This window comes from Equus przewalskii, chromosome 9 (genome assembly GCF_037783145.1).
Source record: "Equus przewalskii isolate Varuska chromosome 9, EquPr2, whole genome shotgun sequence".
In the NCBI taxonomy this organism is placed as follows: domain Eukaryota; kingdom Metazoa; phylum Chordata; class Mammalia; order Perissodactyla; family Equidae; genus Equus; species Equus przewalskii.
In genome coordinates, this window is record NC_091839.1 from 6,013,291 (window position 1) to 6,028,741 (window position 15,451).

Genomic DNA, 15,451 nt, shown 5'->3' on the forward strand with positions numbered 1-15,451 from the left:
TTTTTTTAGTGTCAATTTCCAGTTGTTCCTTGCTGGAACAAAATAGAAGAAAAATTGCTTTTTTTATGTTGATTTTCTGTCCTGGAAACTAGTCGTTTTTATTGTTTTGTTTTGTTTGTGGAGTCCATACGATTTTCTCCACAGGCTCTCACATTGTCTGTGAATAAAGAGAATTTTAGTTTTTCCTTTCCAAACTGGCAGTTATGAAATTTATTGGCATATAGTCTGCAGTGATGTCAGCACATTTGTACTTAACATTAGTCATTTGCATCTTCTCTCCTTTGTCCTTATTAGTCTGGCTAGAGGTGGATGCTTTATTGATCTCAAAGATCAACTTGTGGGTTTCATTGATTTTTATCTATTGCTATTCTTTGTTTAAATTTCATTAATCTTTCTCTGAACTTTGTTCTTTCCATCTGCTTATTTTGAGTTTAATTTGTCCTTATTCTAGTTTCTTAAGGTTGACTCTGTCATAGATTTGAGACCTTTGTTTTCTAGTAGAGGAAGTTAGTCTATAAATTTCTCTTTGATTGATGCTTTAGTAGCTTCCTAGAGTTTTAAAAAAATATGTTGAATTGTCATTTTGTGTAGGATAGAGTTAATTTATGGTGGCTTGGAATAGTTCTAGTCTAATCTCTGGAGATGTCTAGATATCTGGAGTCAACTCTTAGCTAAGATAAGTGCAGTGAAATTTATGATGAGCTTCTTAATGTCTGAAACACTCTGAGTGATCCCCAAGGCTGATGTTTTTAGATGGCTTCAATCTGGCATAAACGGTTAGACAACCTGGTTCTGGCTGTATAGCCAGAGAGCATAAAAGGCCTTGCTGAGAACTTCTGTCTTGAGCTCTTCCAAAGCCAGGATTCTTCACACAGAAGAACCTTGGCGATTCAATCCAGAAAAGAAGCATGACTGTATATGAATAAGGATCTTGTGCCTGCATAATTTGAGCATCAAAGTAAATATTGATGGTAATTGATTATAACCCCTTTAAATAATACAACTGAATGAGCCTGATTTCTGCCTCAGGTCCTGATACAATGAAATGACAATATTTTTCTCTTGCCTTCAACAACTAGAACTCCAGACAAAATATATGACCACCACTGCAATAACCTGGTTCCAGGCACTGGACAATAGGCGGGGCAGACCTGAATTTCAGAGAGGAGAGATACAAAGCAGGCAAACCCTGTGACTGCACCTACCTGTAGCCTGAGAGACAAAATAAGAATACATTGAGGCCATCATGACTAGAATCTACGGGGCAGAGGAGAGGAGAGGAGAGGAGGGGGGGAAGATTTGCAAAAATGTCCTCTTAAATCTTTGGTTGAGTCTTGCTGTGCGCAAGTGTGAGCAGAAAAAATCTGAGATTTTGAAAAGAAACACCAGAAAGGAGTATACCAAATAATTCCTTGAGCTCACCCAAGCCTCAGAATGGTTTATTTTCTCACCTTTTAGGATAGAAAACTCTGTAAGTACCTAAGAGAACAAGTAGAGTTCTCAGGATTCTGTTACCTATAACAACCACAGACTAAAGCCTGCTCTGGTCTCACCCTGTAAGTTGTAAAAATAAGCCTCGAATGGAAAAACTGCTGCCAAGTAACTTTACTGAATGCCATGTTAAAGTCGAACAGTAAAGGGTAGAAGCAAATGCAACACACAGTAATGTAAAATCCACAATGTATGCCAAACAATAGATAATTACTATGCATGCAAAGAAACAGGAATATAAAACACAGCAGCAGCAGGAAAAAAGAATAGAGACAAGTACAAAAATTGGGAAACATGATAAAATTAGCAGACAGTTATTCTAAATAGCTTTTGTAACTATCCAACATTGTTTCACAGAGGTAATGGAAGAAAAAGAATTTAATAAAGAGATAGTAAATATAAAAATAGACCTATATGGAACTTATAGAGAAGGAAAAAAATATACACTTAAAACATACAATATTGCATGCCATGAACAGTAGAGGAAGTAATTTGAAATAAGTAATCAGTGAACTTGAAGATGTAATTGTAGAAATTATGCAAAATGAACCAGAAAGTAAAAATGTACCCCCTCCCCTGGACTTGAATGATTTGCAGGAAAATATCCATGTACTTGGAATACCAGGAGTGGCGTAATAAAAAATTGAATACATAATGGTTGAAATATTTCCCAATTTGTTGAAAAATAAACACCAGATAAAACCAAAAGCCCAAAGAACTCCAAACATGATAAAAGTAGGAAGCCACATCATAGCACTTCATAATAAATTGCTGAAAATCCATGATAAAGAGAAAATTTTAAAAGCAGCCAGAGAAAAATGATTCATTCTGATAGAGGAATATCAACATATATGACAGCAAACTCCCCTACTAAACAATGAAGCCTGGAAAAAATGCAAGATTTTTTAAAGCACTGAAAGGAAAAAAAAAAAACCCTAGAATTCTTTACCCAAGAAAACTATATTCCAAAACAAAGTATATTTCAGACAACAAAATCTGAGACAACTCATTGCCAAAAGATCTAAGAAATATTAAAGGAAATTCACAGGCAGAAGGAAAATTATACTAGATAGAAATTTGAGTTACACAAAGGACTAAAGTGGGGAGGAAATAGAAATTATGTGAGTAAAATAAAAGACTTTTTCATTTCTTTATAATATAATTGATTATTTAAAGCAAAAATATTAACAATGAATCTTGGATTTGAAGAAGTAAATTGTAAGACAACAATAGCAAAAGAATGAGAGGTAGACATGGAAGTGTACTGTTTTTAGTTTTTTATGGTATATGTCAAGTTTTAATATTATTTCATGATAGACCACGATACGTTAAGGGTGTATATTTTAAACCTTAGAGCAGGGTTTCTTGACGTTGGCACCATTGACATTTTGGACCAGATTATTCTCTTTTGTAGATCACTGTCTTGTACATCCTAGAATGCTTACCAGTATCCTTGGCCTCTATCCAGTAGATGCCCATACTGCCCATCCTCACCTACTGCCCTGTCGGGGCAATAAAAATGTCTTCAGGGGCCAGCCGGTGGCGCAGCGGTCAAGTGTGCACATTCTGCTTCGGCGGCCTGGGGTTCGCCGGTTTGGATCCCAGGTGCGGACATGGCACTGCTTGGCACGCCATGCTGTAGTAGGCATCCCAAATAGAAAGTAGAGGAAGATGGGTACGGATGTGAGCTCAGGGCCAGTCTTCCTGAGCAAGAAGAGGAGGATTGGCAGTGGATGTTAGCTCAGGGCTAATCTTCCTCAAAAAAAAAAAAAAAGTCTTCAGACATTGCCAAATATCATCCCTAATTTAGAACTACTTTACTAGAGTAATCACTATTAAAAAGTCGTATATGTAAGAAGCCAATATATTTGATTAAAAACAACATTGAAAAACTCCATTGAGGGGCCAGCCCTGTGGCCGAGTGGTTAAGTTCACACGCTCTGCTTCGGAGGCCCAGGGTTTCATCCATTCGCATCCTGCACGTGGACATGGCACTGCTTGTCAAGCCATGCTGAGGCGGCATCCCATATACCACAACTAGAAGGACCCACAACTAAAGATACACAACTATGTACCTGAGGGGGCTTTGGCGAGAAAAAGGAAAAATAAACTTTAAAAAAAAAACTCAATTGATATAAAAGAATGCAGGAAAAGAGGAAAAAGAAAGAACAGATGGAACAAACCAAAAACAAGGCATGTCACTAGCTTTAAGCTCAACTATAGTGATAATTGCTTTAGATGTAAATGGTCTGAATACTTTAAGTGGCAGCTATTTCCATATTGGATAGAAATGCAAATCCAACTATATACTATCTACTAGAAAATTTAAAATGTGAAGAAACAGAGTTAAAAGTTAAAGGATGAATAAAGATATTCCCATGCCCTGGGCAATTGCCCTTTGCTGCCAGCCTCGTAGAAGTCTGCAGTGAGCACCATGGTCAAACCCAACCCCACGTCAGTGGCATGTGAAGCTCCAGAGGAAGAATATAAAAGAGGTTTCCAGAGGGTACCCAACAACCACCTCCATCGGGACCGTGATGGAGTAAAACCCCAGGCCATGGAAAGAGCACCATTGCCCTTCCAGCCGTCTGGCCTCATCCTGGTCCCTCTTGAACCACATTCTTGGACTGCCAAAGTTAGAGGACAGCTTAACTGGTGAAGGTGTGGAGAAAATGGATCATTGATAGATCGCCGGTCAGAATATAAAATGGTATATCACTCTAGAGAAGAGTATGCAGCATCTTACAAAACTAAACGTGCTTACCGTATGATCTAGAATTTGCACCCTTCACTATTTACCCCAGATCATGCATACCTATGTTCATGTGAAAACTTATACGCAAACATTCATAGTAACTTTATTAAGAATATTGAAAAACCAGAAATAACTCTAATGTCCTTTAATGGGTGAATGGTTAAACAAACTCTGGTCTATCCATACTATTTGGCAATAACAAGTACCAAACTATTGATACTTGCTACAACTTGAATGGTTCTTAACGGAATTATGTTAAATGAAAAGAGCCAATTTTAATAGGTCACATATGGTTACATTTATATAACATTTTTTAAATCACAAATTTATAGAGATACGCAGGTTAGTGGTTGCCAGGGAGGGGCTGGGGAGATAAGAAGGGAGGAAAGTGGCTGTGGCTATAAAAGGGATTCTTGTGATGGAACAGTTCTGTATCTTCACTATGGTAGTGGTCACATGAATCTACATGTGACAAAATTGCATAGACACACACACAAACACACACACACAAGTGAGTACATACAAAACTGTTGAAATGTGCGTGCGCTTGGTGAATGATCATTTCAATTTCCTGGTTGGAATGTTGTACTATAGTTATGCAAGATGATGCCGAGGGGGAAACATATGAATTATCTCTCTATTGTTTCTTACAACTGCAGGTGAATCTACAGTGATCTCAAAATCAAAAGCTAAAAGAAAGTAAGGGGATGGAAAAAGATATGCCATGCTAACACTAATGCAAACAAAGGCGGTATAGCTATAGCAAAATCATACAAAGTGGTTCATCAACAAGAAATATTACTAAAGTAAGCTAGGCATATATATTAATGATAAAGAGGCCTTTTCTCAAGAGATTATGATGACCGTAAATATGTATGCACCTAATAACTAAATTTAAATTATTTAAATCAATGAGTAAGAAGCTAAAGGAAAACACAGACTAATCTACAATTATAATTAAAGATTTCAACAGTCATCTCAATAACTGATTGAACAATTGAATGAAAATTTGGTATGGATATAGAACACTTGAAGAAAACAGTCAACTGACTAGAACTAATTCACATTTGTAGAATGCTGCATCTAACTACAGCAGAATGCACTTTCTTTTCAAGTGCCCAGAAGACATTCACAAGGTTTTCTAGGCAATAAAATATCAACAAATTTAAAATGATTAAAATTATGAATATATTTTCCCCTGATCACGTGCAAATTATACTAGAAATCACTAAAGCACACGATCTGGAAAAATCCCTAAATATTTGGAAATTATGCAACATATTAATGAAGTTCAAACATGAAATAACAAGGAAAATTAGGAAATATTTTTAACTGAATGAAAATGAAAACCCAGTACAAAATTGATATACCTGTAAGTAGAAATAGATGAATCCACTATTATAGTTGGAAAATTCAAAACCCTTCTATAAAAAATGGACAGATCTAGCTGGCAGAAAATCAGTAAGGATATAGTTGAACTTAAGAGTACCATCAGTCAGCTAGGTATAAATGACATCTATAGACTTCTTCATCCAACAGCAGTAGAATACACATTCTTCTCAAGCTCACACGGAATATTCACCAAATAGACCACATTCTGAGCCATAAAGCACACCTTAACAAACTTAAAAGAATAGAAATCATATAATAATGTCCTCAGATGACCATGGAATTAAACTAGAAATCAGTAACAGAAGGATAACTGGAAAATCTCAAAATATGTGGAGATTAAACAACCACTTCTAAATAACACAAGGGTCAAAGAGGAAATCTCAAGAGAAATGTTAAAGTATTTTGAAATAAATGAAAATGAAAATACAATCTATTAAAATTTTGGGGGGGCAGCAAAAGTAGTGCTAAGAGAGAAATTCAAAGCACTGACTGTGTACATTAGAAAAGAAGGAAAATCTAAAATCAATAATCTAAGCCTGAAACTTCAGCAATTGGAAAAAGAAAAGCAAATTAAATCCAAAGTAAGCAAAAGAAAAGAAATAATAATTAGAGCAGAAATCAGTGAAAATGAAAACAGAAATCAATGGATAAAATCAGTAATACCAAAAGCTGATTCTTTGAAAGATCAATAAAATCAATAAGCTTCTAGCCAGGCTAAGTTAAAAAGGGAGACGACACAAATTACCAATATCAGAAATGAAAGAAGTGACATCACGACAGATTCTGTGGACACTAAAAGGATAATAAGAGAATATTATGAACAGCTTTATACCCACAAATTTAATAACCTGGAAGAAATGGACCAATTCCTTAAAAGATACAGTCTGCCAAAACCCCACAAGAATAAACAAACTGAATAGGCCTGTATCTATTAAAGAGATTGAATAAATAATTTATAACCTCCCCAAACAGAAAGTACCAGCCCCAAAAGGGTTCACTGGTGAATTCTACCAAATATTTAAGGAAGAAATTATACCAGTTCTCTACAATCTCTTTCAGAGGAGAGAAGCAGAGGGATACTTCCTCACTCATTCCATGAGGCCAGCATCACCCTAATACCAGTGTCAGACAAAGACATCACAAGAAAAGAAAACTACAGATCAATATGTTTCATGAAGATGTCTGCAAAAATCATCAACAAAATATTAGCAATTGAATCTAACAATATATAAAGAGAATTTTACACCACAGCCAAGTGGGTGTGGTTTATTTATTCCAGGTGTGCAAGTCTGGTTCAACTCTGGAAAATCAGTTAATGTAATCCATCACATCAAAACACTGAAGAAAAATCACGCTATAATATCAGTAGATGCATAAAGAGCATTTGACAAAATGTAGCATCCATTCATGATTTTTAAAAAATCTCAGCAAAGTAGGAATAGACGGAACTTCCTCAACTTTGTAAAGAAGATTTTCAGAAAAACTACAAATAACATCATACTTAATGGTGAGGAGCTAGAAGCTCTCCAGCTAAGATCAGGAACAAGGTAAGAATACGCCCCCTCACCATTGCTTTTCAGCACAGTAAAAGAAGTTCTGATTCAGGCAGTAAGACAAAAAAAGGAAATAAAAGTATTCAGATGGGGAGGAAGAAATAAAAACGTCTTCGTGTGTAGACAACTAGATTGTCTATAGAGAAAATCCCAAAGAATCAAGAAAAAAAGTCCTGGAATTAATAAGTGATTATAGCAAGGTTGCAGGATAGAAGTTAATATACAAAAGTTAATTGCTTTCCTATATACCAGCAAAGAATAATTGGAATTTAAAACTAAAAACACAATACCATTTATATTAGGTCCCCCAAATGAAATACTTGGATATAAATCTAACTATATATATGTGAAGATTATGAGTAAAACTACAAAACTCTGATGAGCAAAATCAGAGAAGTAAACAAATGGAGAGATATCCCATATTTCTGGATAGGAGGACTCAGTATTGTAAAGATGTTAGTTCTTCCCAGCTTGATATATAGATTAAAGACAATCATGATCTAAATCCTACAAGTCATTGTGTGGATATTGACAAATTGAGTCTTAAGTTTATATGAAGAGGCTGAAGATATGGAATAGCCAACATAATGTGGAAGAAAAAGAATAAGGGCTGACACTACTTGACTTCAAGATGCCGTATAAAGCTGCAGTAATCAAGACTGTGGTATAGGTGAAAGAATAGACAGATCAATGCAACAGAACAGAGAGTCCAGGAATAGACTCACATAAATATAGTCAACTGATCTTTCACCAGGGAGCAAAGGCAATTCAATGGGAAAAGGATAGTCTTTTCTACAATTGGTGCTGGACAATTGGACATCCACATCTAAAAAAATGAATCTAGACACAGACCTTACATCTTTCTCAAAAATTCACTCAAAATGGGCATAGACCTAAATGTAACAAACAAACAAATTAAAGAAGACAACAAAACCAAAAACTAGGAAGGGCCAGGAAATGCCCAAGAGGCCTCTGCCTGGACAGAGGGCTGGAAGGATTGAAAGGCCACGTGTGGGACACGCTTTAAGCCTGGAATATGGCTGCAGGGGAGAGAGTGAACTAGGAAGGGAAGACCTGGACTGTGGGACCTGTCCTGCAGCCACAGGTGGCAATCAGTCATCTGTCACCCCACGAGAATACCATCATTTTGCAGTGGGAAGAAAACATTTTCCCTGAATTATTCTCGTGTAAAAATAGTTGATCAGTGTTGACACAGAAAAACATACAGCTTGGAATCAGAGCTTTTAACATTTGGAAAGGGCCCTGAAATTGGTAAGATTTACTGACAACTGAAGAGAAATAAAGGTTGCTACTCTGCAACTTCCCTCTCTCTTTTGCATATGCAGGGGAAACAAACAGGACCAAGGAGATGCCAGTTTTCAGGACATATAAGGACCTTGCTGCCAGACACCAATGTCATTTTTAAGAAAAACAACAGGTTTTCATGACAATTATGGACTTCCTATTATCATCTACAAGTAAGCTTTTTTCAGCTGATAGGAAACCGGCAAATCACTAACAAATTGAACGGACACAGAAGCAATCAACAGGAGAGGGGAGGGCAGGGAGTCCCTTCTGCTCCAGTGAACACTTGGCAATGTCTGGGGACAGACCAGAGCTCAAGCCCCAGGAAAGCATGTCTTTTTGGCCATCATGTTCTTCTTCCTGAACACTAAAGGGCCCTTTTCTCTTTAACAGGGAAACTAAAAAGAGCACTTGTGTTCGTCTGCTTAGCCAAGGGCCAAAGCAGGCCTGTGTGTACTTACAAGAGGCAAGAGGCTGTGTGTCCAGGAGCAGCTTTCCTTGCTCTGGAAAAGATCTCATCTCTGATCCCTGGTTTGTCTGGACAGGCTGAGACCATCGTGACGGGTGTGAGGAGCACACAGTGAGAAGCTAAAGATGATGGTAACTCAGAAACTGTGCTTGAACCCAGGAATGAGACCAGCCTAAACGTGTGGGCTTGGTGTATGGTGAGGGGAGAGGACAATACTCGGCTTGCCTAAGTTTCGGGAGATGGTGCGAGGCATCAACAAATTTTAACTTAATTTCCCCGGACAGGAAAAGGAAATGGAGTTATACCCTTTAAGCGGATTTTAATTGAATGCCAGGAGGAAGACTAGGGCTGCCTGATCATCAGTTCTCTCTGAGTCCTTTCTGGAAGCTTCCTTTGATAAGTCCTGATTCCCTGGTGATTATTTCGCAATCAGAAGTCTAATCCGCTTTATGTAGAAAGGCAAGTCTCCTAGCTGCTGATTCCCCGTATTCTCCCACATCTGCTTATCCCAGCTGTACTCAGGGGAGAGGACCTTGGAGGGTTTGTGGTAAAGCAGGTATTTGTTCAGGTGACTCTCTTCACGCCTCACAGCCTCGATGCGATTGTCTTTGTCGACCATCATCGCCTGGTGGCAGGCCTTGGTGAGCCTGTGAACCTCTGGCACGGACCCCCCAAATAAGGCCCCTGTGTAATAAAAGTCCCCCTCATCTTCAGGAATCTGGGCTTGTGACTGAGGCCGCCGTTCATAGGGGAAGTTGGTCCGATTAAGCCCATAGAAGCCAGGATGGAGGGTGCCGAACAAGGAGGCGAGGATCTCCACGCCCACGTGCTCAGTAAACTTCATGTCCACATCTGCACACACAAGGTAATCCACCTCCCGGTAGAAATGCTGCTCAGAAAAATTGCTGATCACCTCCATGCGGTGCAGGGAGATGTTCTGGCTGTGGGAATAGCTCTGGACCTTGAGGATGACCACCTGCCTTCCGTTTTGGAGGGGAATGCGAGGAACATGGTCGGGGCGGTCAGTGAAGATGTAGTAGTTCACCTTGTAACCCACCATGAAGTACCTCTCTGCTGTCTCCAGGAATCGCTTCAGGTAGATAACATGTTTTTTTATGGCAAACACGATTAATCCAATGGTGGTGTTCTGGAGCCGGAACTGCTCATTCAGGATGTCAATATTGTAAGTTCCCTCCCAGATGATGGGAGCCAGCCAAGGGGTTATGACATGGACATCTCTCCTAGAGGGTCTTAGCACATTTGGCTGAGGAAACACCATCCTTCGTAATTTTACACCTTGTGGGTGGTAAATTTTTCTAACAATCTTGTTTGCCCTAGCCTGGATGCTTTCCAGCTTCTGGCTTCTTGGGTTCAGGTAACAATAGCCAAAAAAGGCCAAGCTAAGAGCTATTAAAAGAATAAAGATCACTTGACGAAGCAAGTAACTTTTTGGTTTCTCTGACAATGTCCTTACCAGCTGGGCCATGGCTCCACTTCCGACTGGTGCAGCCTGGATCTCCTAGGTACTGTAAGAACCTGCCCCTCCTCGGCCTTCCACTCACAGCAGCCTCTCCTGGGCAGAGTGAGGCAGAATGCTTGGACCACAAGTTGGTCACACCCGCTGCTCCTTCTGAGACCCTACCTCCATGCAAGGGGCATCTGGGAGCTGGGTATTCTGGGCCACCGAGCTAAGTAAGATGCCTGGAGCAGCAGAACCTTGATAAATTCAATTTTGATTTTGAGGTCATGTCAAAACAACCAGGTGGCAGGACTCAGTCATCTGGCCTCTAGAACTTCTGGGCTAGCATGTAGGAGAGAGGTCAGGGCTCCTGAAACAGGCTCAGGGGACTGGCTCAAGGGAGGCCACTGAGCAGGTCAAGGATTGTGATGAAAGCAAGGCAGGGCAGCAGCCAACAGAGAATCTGACCAGGAGGTCAGAGGGCTTGTGCTCTGGCCTTCCCTTGACATTTACTAGCTGTGAGACTTTTAGCTAAGCACTGAGTTTCCTGAAAATCCATTAAGTTGAAAGTACACTGTGTTCAGGGTCACATCCAGACAAGCTGATGCGGGCCATCCTTAGGCAGCCTAATTTGGGAGCCAAGTTGGAAGAGACAGAAGATCTACTGATCAATGTTTGTTTCCCTTATTCTCCTAATCACTTAAAATCCACTGAACATTTACTATGCAGGTACCAGGCCTTACAAGACTGGTAAACTTTATGTGCATTATATCGCTGACTCCTCACAGCCAGACTGGGGAGTGGATGCTACGTGATCCTCATGGCCTCCATGGGGAATCAGGTTCAGAGAGGGTGGGTGACTGGCCCATGGCCACATGGCTATTTGGTAAATGCTGTAGCCAGCTAAGCAGCCAGACTCCAGGACTGGGCTCTTGGTCACCCTGTATCCTGACCCTCTGCCTCACTTGTGGTTTGTGATTTCCTTTCTCTGGGCTCTTCTCCTAGTCAAGTTCCTTTGGTTCTCTCCCTTAAGCTTCCCATGTCAGTTGACCCTAGGTAGATCCCTCAGGATGGGGATGGGAGCCTGATCCAGTGCCATTTTTGAGCCAGGGATTATCGTATTGCCAACACGTATATCTCCTTCTGCAGTCTAAGCAGTTCCAAGGATATGTCTCCTGGGAAATAAAGCCTCTGGCACAGACTCCTCCTGTCCCACTGTGGGACCAACAGTGGATATAAAAGAGTCCCATGGTGGGTAGGGAGCACCTGGCATCTGTAGCCTGAAGCTGGCTGGTGCTCTTATGCTACTCTGTGACATCTTGTTTCTGTTCTCCAGGAGAAGTAGGTGCCTGGAGACATGGTTTTTCCAGACTTTCTGTAACCTTCTCAGGGTAGTTCTGAGGATGTTAGGAGGAAGTGATAAGTGAGTTCTGATGAGTGTCTTTTAAGGGACTGGCACCTTGCTTTTCTGGTCTAGATTGTGACATTTGTCCAGTTGTACATAGGAATGTTAGCATATTGGGCACCACTGTCAATAATGCTAATATAGTGGCAAAATATCAAGACAACTCTGTGATGCTGCAAATGCCAGAAAACTGAAGCGCTACTTTGATGAGAAAATGACACCAGAGTATAAGGAGCATGTGCTTGATGTGCTTGTGGGTCTAGGTTTGTGTGTGTGTGTGTGTGCGCGTGCGCGCACACGTTGTGTTTTAGTGCCTGTCTGGGGAATCTGTTCCTCCCAGGGCAGTAGAGGAGGGAACCCATTGCCATGCTTACCATGGCACTTCCCTAGGAATCTTGGAGGTTAAAAAACCTTACAGAAGGGGCTGGCCCCGTGGCCGAGTGGTTAAGTTTGCGCGCTCCGCTGCAGGCGGCCCAGTGCTTCGTTGGTTTGAATCCTGGGCGCGGACATGGCACTGCTCATCAAACCACGCTGAGGCAGCGTCCCACATACCACAACTAGAAGGACCCACAACGAAGAATATACGACTATGTACCGGGGGGCTTTGGGGAGAAAAAGGAAAAATTAAAATCTTTGAAAAAAAAAAAAAAACCTTACAGAATGAAGAGGTAGAAAGGATGAGGCAGACACCAGTGTTGCATAGAAGGAGAGACTCAGGATAGCCTTTAATCAGTGAGGGATGAGGCACAGCCCTCGTCCTGAGTAAGGTGGCCTTCCCTTGCCTCCTACACTGGCTTTTACTCACTGTAGCCAATGGTGCAGGGAAAGAGACTCAGTGTAGCCTTTAATCACTTGGGTTGGCCCTGATGTTCTAGATCTGCCAGGCCACTAGCCTGAGAACCTCCAGGCTTTCCTATCTCCATGGCATCACCTGGCCTGTGTGTCGGGCTCTGGGCTCTGGCCTCCCTAACTCCAGCATCTCCAACACAAGTTCTTGGATCCTTTTCAAACCATTACCACTGGCCGCTTCCACTTTCCAAAACACCTGTTCCTTTATCCCAGTACCCTAAATCCTTCACTCTGTGCCTCCCTAAAACTCTCATTTTTCCTCTTTCTGTAGAACCCAGGGGGTTGTTACATGGCAGGAGAGGAGGCATTCCCCCAATTCCCCCAAGAATGAATCCTCTCTCAACTGCCCCCATAGTCGATGAGGACAAGGCCCTGCTTCAGCTACTAGTCCCTGTGAGAGCAGCAGTAGGAAGCTGGCTCGGAACGATTAATTCCTGCAGGTTTGTTGCAGCCCCCAACCTCTCGCAGATTCCCACAGACTCATCTGGAATGCTGGCAAGACCTCCTCAGCAGCTTCATTCTGTTCTGCCCCCGACGTCCTCCCACCCCATAGCACCACATGGGATGAGCTATCCCTCCTCCTCTCTTTGCTGTGTTGGAGGGAGCTGTGCGAGAGCTTCTCTGGCACCCCTTGGGGTAGTCCGTGGTGTACAAGATTGGGTGGAATCCACCATTACCTGCTCAGATCCAAAAGCCACACTCCAAACAAGGTTGCAGGCCCCTTTCCAGAAGTGTCCAATGCTTTTGCAGCGGAACTTGATGTCTCTTACCCCTTGAGGCCTCGCCAGGTTTCGGGACCTTCTCTTTAGGATACAGAGTACTCAAGTCCTTTGTGTTAATGGAGCCATCCTTGCTGGGAGCCCTAAAGAAGCCATTTGCCTCATCACTAAGTGGTCTCAGCAGTCTGCTATGTCCAGGTGGCCGACTGGAGGAGTCCAGCAGTTAAAGCCTTGCAATTTATGAGAGAATGTTTACTCCTTGGGCTAGAGACTGGCACCTCTTGGAAGTGGGGGGACATTGCAGGGACCGCACCTGTGACTTCTGACTGGGGCTAGATGTGAATGCCCTCAGGAGGTTGTTCCTCTACTGAATCTGTTAGCGGGTAGGGAGGGTGGGGAAGATGACAATCACAGCAGCTACAGTGTCTGAGCACTTCTGTGGACCAGGACCCGCAGGTCACATGCATTATCTACCAGATTTCAGCCTCCTAGCAACCTTGAGAAATGGGAGTAACCCTCCCAGTCTTCCAGGTGAGGGAACGAGGCTCAGAGGTGAAAATGTCTGAAGAATGTCACATAGCTCCCGGGCAGCGGAATATGCTCCCACCACCCACTGCTAAAAAGACAGGCTTGGCTAACTCAGTCATGTCTGTGCATGTATTACAGTCCTTCTCTGGGCCTCTGATTTCCATCTAAAAAATGGGAACAATACCGCCCACTTAGTGCATGTGGTGAGTCCAAAGTAAAAGAATGGGGAAGGGCCCCTGTCCCAAGCACATTACATGGAGGAAAAGAACAAAGGCGTGATTCTTGATTACACTGTAAGTGCTGAGCCTGGCCAGGACCAAGAAATCGCCTCTTATGCCTCAGTTTATCCTATTCCCAGCCACAGTTGTGGGCTCAGCTGTCTCCACGTACTCTCACTGCAAGCAAGGTCTTAAATACAGAGTGGGGTCCTGTGTCCTGGAGCTTCAAAACTCCTCCTGTGGCTCCGCTCCATGGCTGTGATAGTGGAACCTTCTCAGGCCGTGCTGCCCTGTGCATCTCCTCTGAACCTAACCCCCCCACCTCTCTCATAGCTCGGTGACAACCCACAAGAGCTCCCTAAGAAAAGAGCCTAGTAGACATACACCATGGGGATCCTTTCAGGATGGGTGTTTCTATGGTCCTTGTGGCAAGGAGGCTGTGGGAGGCTCCCTGAGCTGGATACATTGGCAGTCACCTATCTCCCTGTGGTGTGTGCTCTGTAGGTGGCAAGGGAAGGCCACTTTGCTCAGGGTAAGAAGTGGCCCTGGGGCTGTGGCCGCATCCCTCAAGCACTCCACATGGTGGCTAGAGGCTGTTTCTGAAATGGGATGCGAACCCCTTCCTCTGTGGGAGCTCAGGGTAAGGTAGGTGGCATGAGGAGGTTGTGGGCAGAGAACCTTCACTCCCACCAAGTACATGTGATCTAGGAGGCGTATCCCACTACTCCCCCATTCTAGGCTTACAGTCTCCAGGGATACTGGAAAGGTAGTAGCGACCCAGATGAGCTGAATGAGTACAAGGTCTTGGATAAATGCTCTCACTTGTAGATGAGTGTATGGGTGTGGTGCCCCATCCAAAGATGAGGAGTAGATGAGTGAAGGGCAGTTTGTCCTTACCACAACACAGGCGGCATCTTGGCTGTTGCTCAACTCTCTCACAACTCCCTGAGGACTCCTAGGCACCAAAGAAAACTCTCAGTATTTCCCATGTGCTCCTTCTCATCTCTCTTCCTTCATCCAAACTCTAGAATCTTTATCTGTCTGGTGTTGGGGAAAATATCATGACGAGATATCCTTTCAAATATTTTCTCTCTGATATCCAAATCTAGCTATCCAAAGGTAAAAGCCAGAATGTGTCTTTTGATCTCTGCTTCCGACATATCATTCCGTCCACGATCGTAGCAGCCCCATCCCATCTCCCCATAGGCCCACCTGAGGTCACGCGCAGCTGTGGTAGGCAGCCTCCCCACCCTAGAAGACGTTTTGGCTCCTCAAACTCTCTTCACTGCTTGGTAGCTTTCTCCACCG

General features: G+C 42.4%; 1 pseudogene; it reads right to left on the bottom strand.

Annotated features, from left to right (window-relative positions):
• Positions 1–9,211: 9,211 nt before the first annotated feature.
• LOC103547710 (histo-blood group ABO system transferase pseudogene) lies at positions 9,212–10,827 on the bottom strand (annotated as a pseudogene).
• Between the last annotated feature and the right edge of the window lie 4,624 nt (positions 10,828–15,451).